This window comes from Equus caballus, chromosome 3 (assembly GCF_041296265.1).
Source record: "Equus caballus isolate H_3958 breed thoroughbred chromosome 3, TB-T2T, whole genome shotgun sequence".
Lineage (NCBI taxonomy): Eukaryota > Metazoa > Chordata > Mammalia > Perissodactyla > Equidae > Equus > Equus caballus.
Genome location: NC_091686.1, coordinates 91,776,539 through 91,785,168, shown reverse-complemented (window position 1 = coordinate 91,785,168; position 8,630 = coordinate 91,776,539). Strand labels below are relative to the sequence as shown.

Here is an 8,630-nt window from a genome sequence, read left to right as displayed (position 1 = left end):
AAAGAGGAGATGGATTTGATTTAAATTACTTACTTTGTATGGCCTTTTAAACCTCCAAAAAAAAAATTCTCAGGAAACCACATCATTTTTGGAAATTGTAAGATTTGACAATAACTGCCAAAATATCACCCTCACAGAGGAGATAATGATAGCAAGTTAATGAATGTCATTATTGAAAATAAGAATGTTATCCCTGCTTATTGTGCATGTTAATGTAAACTTTAAAAGATTCTTGAAAGCATTGTTGATAATTGTCAAATTATGGATTTGTGTCAACTGATGGATTTAAAATATTCCAGTATTAGGAAAAGAAGTGAATTCTGTATGGATTGCTTAGGATGTGGCGGTAGCTCTCTAGAGAATTGAAGGGTGGAGTTAATTATACAATGAATTCAGGATTTGTCTACAGGCAAACTGGACAATGGGGGTTCCAAATACTTTCTTTCCTACTCACCTGAGGGTATTTTTCCTTTTTGTATGCACACAGCTGCTTTTTTTCTCTTTTTTTTTTTCCTATTTGAAGCATTTTTATTTCCTTCATTTTATTGTGAGTAGGGGAACAAAAATGAGAATACTGAGGGAACTATCCAGATAATTCTCAAGAACAAAAATCTTCCATGAAAGAAGAACTCCTGCAGCCCAGCTCCCCAAGTGGCCAGTTGGCATTGATGTAACTGGCCTTGTGCATCCTTTTGCCTGTTCAGACATTAGCTCATTAGAGGTATGCTGCAATCAGGAGGAGGATCTTGCAATAACTGGATGCAAATGCCTTTTGAGTTTCTTTTTTCTTCCTTTCTTTTTTATGGATGTGGGAAAGATAATTGGAGAAATGAGTCCCTGACTTAGTAAGGGACAGAAGAGGAGTTGGGGAGAAAGCTCAGTTGCAGTGTTCGTCCTACCATGAGTGAAGATTGTGACCAGCATTTTATCTGCACAGGCTCAGTTTTCTCATCTACAAAATGGGAAGTCAAATTCACCCAGACATTCCCTCTCTGGTCTACAGTTCTGATGCTGAGGAAAACCAGTACCAACAAAGCCCAAATTACTTCATGCCTGGTCATAAGCTCAGATACGTGTTTCCAGAGTGTAACTTCAGATCTGAAGCTTTAGATTTATGCTTCACCACTTGTCCTTTGCACTAGAACATAGTGCAGTACATATAACTGGTTGACATTTTTCTATTAATCAGTAGGACCTCTGCTCTCATTAACAATGACAATAAACAAATAGCTTTCACTCTATGTACAGAACATGTTAAAAATCCAAAATAAAAATTTTATAAGTGACTATTTGATGTGGTAGATGGACTCCTGAAAGAAGTTGTGTAAAACAGACTTCAATAGTGAACAAAATTCTACCATTCTATTTACTTATATAATAATTTCAGATATGCTTTTATGATACCCTGATTGGAAGTGGCCAACAAATTTCAACTTTTAGTTTTCCTACTGTACTTCTCCCCTTGTCCTTCTTCCTCACTAAACATATTTCATGGATTTCATGGGTATCATGGATATATCTACAACAAATATTGAGTGAAAGAGAATGACAGGGCATTAGGAAAATATATTAAACAAGATAAATAATTACATTTTCTTTCCCTTCACAAATTCGCTATTTGCAATGGTCTTTCTGAATTCTAGAAAATACTTTTAAAATTAAAATGTCACTTAGTAGATATGTTTTTCACCATAAAAAATATAAAATTGGTAATGTAATGGCATTGAAAGAGTGAGATAAGGGTCATTCAGATAGGTGTACATTAGGTTAAAATGTTTACTACTTGACAGCAAGATGCGTTAAAGACAAATGAGGGGTGGGAATTTTTTCTGAATCTCCAATTGCCATTTTAACTTTTACACAGTGAGAGTGTGTCCAAAACATTGCAAATTATTTTAGCTAATTAAGAGTGCTTAAATAAGTGTAGCCGCAGCTATGTGCTTCATTCAAAACTAATAAAGCCAGTAAGTTAATAACAGTAATTAACTCCCACTGTACCATACTCTCTTCTCTAGATGCTCTGTAACATACATTTGATATTTAGTTAGCGAGTATGGAAAAGCAAAGCAAAAAAGGAGATGATGCTCATGTGATGGATACAGGAAAAAATTCTTATATCAAGAAATATAAATGTATTTGCTGCATAATTGTGTATGCCCCCACAGGATCTATGAGCTCATAAGGGCATGTCAGAGAATTAATTCATAAATAGCCAAAAATGGCAAGTATAAGGTTTCTACATGTTTTCTCCATGAAGAACCAGTACTATTCTTCCACAACCTTTTTAAACAGCTGGTTAACTAAAAATGCTGAGTGAAAGGATTATCAAAATGAAAACATTTTGAGGGGAAAGGTCAAGAAGATTTAAAAGAAGGGGGAATTAAACTGAGATGATCAGTAGTTAGGAAGTGACGTATAATGTATGCTGAATAAATGGATTATTTTTTCAGAATGAAGAGGAAAAATGTAAAATGTTCTTATTCACTTAGAAATTATTTCAGTGAACATCTTGAAAGGTCTCTGGAGGTAGCGGGTTAAACGCTCTTTGACGGTTTCTTTCTGCTGTTTCTTTTAGAGTTTCCCTTTATTCACCTTATACAAAAGGCTATTCGTCAAGTTCAAGAATAGGAAGGACCCAGTGCCAGTGGATGTTGTTGTTGTTGTTGTTAGGAACATAAGTTTACATCCCAGCCTGGTATCTAAAATGGGGTCTAAAGTGCCTCAGGAGCAACCACTGAGCAAATGGAATTTCCACACCAATTTATGGGCTTCTGCAGAGAATTATCTAGATATGCAGAGAATTATCTAGCTCAGACCCATATTCTATTGATTTGAGCAATAAAAGAAAAAAAAATTCTTTTCTTGTGTGTTTGGGGGGAGACACACACGCACACACAAGAAAAAAAACCCAAAGCAACACACTTAGCAGCTCAGTAGGAAAAAAGGTCAGGCTACTATTGACGAGTATGTAAAGACGTGTCCTGGACCATGGGAAAACATGTATAAATCGTTTCGACTCACTGCATTCAGAACCCATGGAAGGGAATCACAAAACTGCACTTTGGCATTGTTGGCCTGAAAGGATATCTATTTATCATCTTATAAGACAGCTCGAATGATCTTTATCTACTTTGCCCACTTTCTGACCCAAATTCAGGGTTTTTATGGAAAATTGCAGTCAATTTGATTGATGAAATCCAAAGATGTCTAAAGTGGCACCAAAGATCTCCAACTGTGCAGACTCCAACCGAGGCCTTCAATGTTGGCATTGTTCCTGAAGGAATAAAAAAAGAAAAAGAAAAAGAAAAAGTTGAGAGAAACAGGCAAAAGTTAGGGAATTTCTGCTTTAAAACTTCAAATTTCAATGAAGATCCCCAAACCCATTATCCCTGTTCACACGTGCGAACTGGGCGGACATCAAAGTATTTCCCACACATCGCAACAAAACCGAGTTCCTCATGAACCAATAAACCTTCTTTGTAACCCGCTGAATGGCTGCATCTACGGAGCGAGCAGGTTTCAGAAAGGCGCTCAGAAAGGCAGCGTGGACCCGGGAGCTGGGAAGCCGGGGCGCAGGAAAGAGCAACGGGTTTACGCAATTGCCCCTGCCACGGACCGTTTGGGGCTTTAAAACACCCCAAGGAGGAGTCCGAGCGACCACTGAAAGCCTTCGTGCTCCCGGGTAAGGCAGCCAGAGCGCGCTGCTCTCCCTTCCCAGCCCGCCGGCGGCGCCACTATTAACCCAAAGCCAGACCCAGGCAGAGGCACCGGCGCCGAGGCCCGCGGAAGCAGGAGACAGCCGTGACGGTCTGGGAAACCTCGGTCCTGTTTTGGGGGAGATGCATTATAGAGGAATATTGTCACCTGCCTAATTGTTCTAAGCGGGCCTCCCGCCCTCCCCCATTAGTAATAAAAGCTGGAGCGCGCCTCCTACCCGGTTACCAGGCCCGGGAGCTGATGAATGAACCCCCTCGTAGGGGAAAATCTTGGGAGCTGTCTTCTGTCGTATTACCCAGGGGGGCCGGCTATAAATCTTCCTTCATTTTAACCACATTTACCCTCATCCTCCTCGGGGCTAGGGATGCTGAGTTAAGATTGCACTGATGTGCCAACGCTCTGGACCAGCTGCTCCTAAATACAGACAGGTCCTTGTCAATTAAGGCTTTGAGAAGCAGGTCCTCGGGGCCCTGGGGCATTGGAGCAGCCAGCAGCGTGCAGCCCCCACAATTAGTATCCATTTGGAAGGGACCTTCAGGGCACAAATGCACAGGCAAAGGAAGAATCAAAACACCAGGCAACTTCAATTCTGGAAATTGGTCGTGTAAGTGTTGTGAAACTGAACAGACGGCCCCCAAGAAGGGAGCTAAGATTTCTGGTGGGAGATGGGCCTCTCCGGCCCCCCTTCCCAATATTTTCCCTTTGTCTTGTTTCAAGCCAGGCAGTAGATTGAGTTTGTGGATAGGTTTGGGAGGGGGGAAAGAAAGATAAATGAATACATTCATTTGCCAGCTCCAAGCTGAAGTTGTCTTTTGGTGTCTTTTGTGGCCACCTCAAGCAGCTGGTCAACTCTGCCCGGACCCTGGCCTTTGGCCCAGGGGGCGCTGGACAAGGCAGGCGCTCCAAGGAGAAGAGCTGCGATGTATCGGGTCAGGGAGGCCAAGCCACCGGTGGGCCAGGCAGAGCATTAGCAGCTTGGCTAAACAAAACCCCAAAGGCTCAGGGGGCCTGGGGCACCAGGAGGGAAGGTGTTTGTTTAAGCCATTAAGGAGCAGTTGGTAGTTAGGGGCAGAGAAAAGGGCAGAGCTTGTGACACAGGGCAACTTAGCTGAGCAGCAAGGATGGACATTCAGAGGACATCACTGTTTAAGACTGTGTGACCCCACCAAGTTCAAGAACAGAGCAAACAGCACAGGCCATTAGGGACAGCCATCAAATGGATGGCAACAAAGCCAAGAGGGGCATTGAGAAAAATGTTTCAATATTAAATATGGAAAAGTATAGGGGACCAGGGCAGCGGGTCAATGAAAGTCAACAAGAGTTTAGGCTTAATGGGAGAAAAAATTTGATATCAAAAATGCATAAATCTGCGAGTGAGGCAGCCCCATAATAGAGATAAAAGAACCAGTTTAGTCAACATTCTGTGATAATGGCACCATAATAGATAGCATCAGGTTGTTAACATTAGACACAAAAGTTAAGAGAATGAAAGGAAAGGCAGTTCCCTTAATTGAGAACCTGCTGGAAGATTTCCACATGCCACAGGGGATGAACACGTTGCTAACTAGCTGCTTTATCAATGTTCTGACCATCAGAAAAAAGGTAGACCTGCTCCTTCTTGGGGTCTCACCCCCACCCCACCTCTGCCGCTTTCCAAGGTTTCCCCTCAGAGGTGCACACTTTCTCTGAAGAGTCGAAGTCCTTTCTCTCAGAACCCGTTGTGGTTTCTTCCCATTTCAGCAAGGAAGTGAAGGTTCTTATAAAACTCCCTTCACCTCTCTGAGTGAGCTAACAAAGTTCTTAGCAAGGAGCACATTATGAAAAGAATGGTTTGGGTTTTGTTTTATTTTTCCTGCTAAGAGTAAAAACATATATTTCTTCCGAAGCGAGGGTCAGTCAAAAAACTTCATAAGAATTCCTCACTTTCCTCACTTTTTTCCAATCAATGATAAATCTTATTTTCAAGGAAACTTCCAGCAGCAGAGTCCTTAAAATTCAGTGGAGCTTCCTGAAGCAGGTATTTCTACTGTCTGTGCTAGATCTCTGGGACTTTGCCTAGATATGAAAAAGACCTTCTCTTTAATATCCACAGGTAGATGCCTGAAAGTCAAGCAGAGACCGTCCTATCCTGACAGCAACACAGCAAGTGGTAAGTCGTTCCAGTTGTGGACAGCTGCTGCGTAAGACCCAGCATCCTCCCATTCCTGCAGAGCCAGAGCCAGAAGACAGAGCCCACCTTCCAGGCAGTCATCATTGGGACTGCCTTCTACAGAGTGGAGCCATGGCTCCCTGGTCTGTATCTTTCACTGCTATGGTGTTCACACATTTACATACATTCTCAGAGCTGATCCTGACAACTACTTTGTGGATCAAATAGGATAGACGTTATTATTCCTGCTGGATAGGTGAAGAAACAGGTTTAGAAAGATTAAAAAACCAACTCATTTTACACAGTCAATGACTGCCAGATTCCTAATCCAGTGTGTGTTCCACACCTTCCCTGGACTTCGTCCTCCACTGTTTGGAATGCAAAGTTCAGAGGCACGTTTAGAAACCGAAGTCTTCCTGAAGCATATACAAGCATCAAAGAATACTACTGACATGTTTTAGAGCACCTGGAGAATTTACAGGACTTCTGGAGCATGTGTCCAGATGCATTCATTTCACACATGAGAAACTGAGGTTCAGGGGCATTCAGTCCCCGATCCAGGTGCCAAAGTCAGGAAATGGCACATCTAGGCTCAAGCTGAGTCCTGTGGTTCCACAACCAGGTTACATCGGAAACCCTTTAGCACCCACCACACTGAGTTGTCTTCCAAGGAAACGGAAAGTTCCTTGAGCACAGGGTTCTCTGTTTCTCTTGTGTCTTATATGGAACTATCTCCTCACAAAGCATTTGTTGACTTAATTAAAGAATAACTAATGGCTAGCAGAGAATGGATGGGATTAAGAACACTAGTCAGTTTGGGCTTACCTCCAATGACATGGACAGTGACTGTGTGAAAACCATACTCCAGATATTTGGACATTTAAATGATTCTTTTTTAATGGAAAGAAAATACAAGAAAAACTGTGCCCTGAGATTACTGGAATCCAGAGTTTTCTGTTTGTTTGTTTTGTTTTAATAACAGCTGCTAAGTCAAGTTGTTCCTACAACTGCCGCTTCCCACCACTTTTGAGCAAGAAGAGCCAAAGCCACAGGACCCAAGCTCAGCAGAGCTTACTCTGGCAAGGTCCAGCCTTCAGATCTTCACATGTTCCTCTGCAGATGGGGAAGTCAGAGTCAGGAGGCCACCTGGATGGGGGTGGATGAGACCCACCACACCTTCTCACTTGAAAGTCACTCTGATCCTGACCTCCAATAGCTGGTCCATCTCTAAAGTTCTGAGATGCTATCCTGATCCTCTGACTCACTGCCAGCTGGGCCTAACTAAGCCTGAGATGACTGACAGGAAATCAGTGGGACCTGCCCTCCCCCCCCCATCCCCACCCCTTACCCCTTACGCAGAGGAAGCCTCGGAGAGCAAGGCTGGCTCCGGCATCTCCAGGCCAGCTCCTGCTGGGGATCCACAACAGACACAGGTCTGATCAAGCGATTCCCTGGAATCTTCGGAATCATTCCTCTCCCCTCCCCACCATCGGCTCCCTCCTGTCTTGGCGCCTGGCGACCTCAGCGCGCGTGGCGCCAGCACAGACACTTCCGGCCCCACCCCCACCCCCCTTGCTGGATCAGGTCAATGGGAGCACACGCCCGGCGCCAGGCTGCTCTGGCCCGCTGGCCTGGCCCTCTAGCTGTGCCCTCAGACAGCCCAGGACCAAGCAAGTCGTTGGCACCAATAGAAGCCCCTCTTCCTTCTCCCCTCTCCAAGAACCCGCCAGGGGAGGGGATTTCGAAGACGGGATAACTGCCTGGAACTCAAGGTGCCTTTAGATCACCTTGGAAAGCTCGAGATACCTGGAACAGCGCGACCAATGCCCGAGGCATAAGCAGAAAGAAACCAGTCTTCGCAGAAGCCAATCGGTTTGTCTCACAGCAGTGTGAATTCCGACATACACCAGAACCCGAACTAGAGAACTAGCGGTCGACAGGACAGAAGACTAGAATTTGCGATTTTAAATCTTTTTTTTTCTTAAAGAAAAATGTAATTTGGCTAAATGCACGAAAGGTTTTCCTTGGGTTCAGGAGGTCAAGCAGATGTAGACAAGCGCACGGGAGTTATTTATGTCAAGTCGGGTTATTGTAAAGGCGAGAGAGCGAATCGCCCAGGCGGCGCGGGCAGCAGTGGGCCCTCGCGCCGGGGTCAGCGTGTCGGGCAGTGTGTCCGTGCTGGCGGGACAGTAATTGCCCCCGGTCTGACACGACGCCGGGGGCTCGGGGCGCCTCCATCCATCTCTATCCAGTTAGCGACGCGCCCCCCGACCGGGGCGGGAGGCCGGTTTGGGCCTCAGCTCCGAATAATGGGAACAATTGTCTCCCTGCCTGGCACTGCCCTTAACTGCTCTGGGCTCGCTGCCTCTCTCCTTTTGCTGGGCCCACTTGTCCCCCAGCCTTGGCGATGGGGTAGGGGTGGGAGGTCGGCTCGAGATCAGATGTGCCCTAAGCGCAGAGCACAGCCGAGGCCAGGGTGCCGGGGAAGAGACAGAAGCTTCGGCCCCCACCACGCTCCACTCTGCCTCCCCGGCCACTAACCAGCCTCTTCCTCCAACCTGCCTGCCTAACTCAGCCGCCGGCCCTCGCTTCCCACCCAAGACCCTCGGGATCCTGCCTCTAGAATTTTCCATCCGCGCTGGGGGCTGGTAGAGATTCCTCCCCCCCACAATTTAATAGTCCCAAGTCATCATCTGCGTGACATTGGCCATCCATCTTCTCCCAGGGGAGGACAAAGCCGGGCCTCCGGGACTCCAGGCCTCTC

General features: G+C 45.4%; 1 long non-coding RNA gene across 1 annotated transcript; it reads right to left on the bottom strand.

Annotated features, from left to right (window-relative positions):
* Nucleotides 1-3,070: 3,070 nt before the first annotated feature.
* LOC111772706 (uncharacterized) lies at nucleotides 3,071-7,401 on the bottom strand. The gene is made up of 2 exons (XR_002806710.2): nucleotides 7,215-7,401; nucleotides 3,071-3,274 (listed from the first exon to the last, which is right to left on the bottom strand). It is a non-coding gene; the product is annotated as an uncharacterized lncRNA (long non-coding RNA).
* Between the last annotated feature and the right edge of the window lie 1,229 nt (nucleotides 7,402-8,630).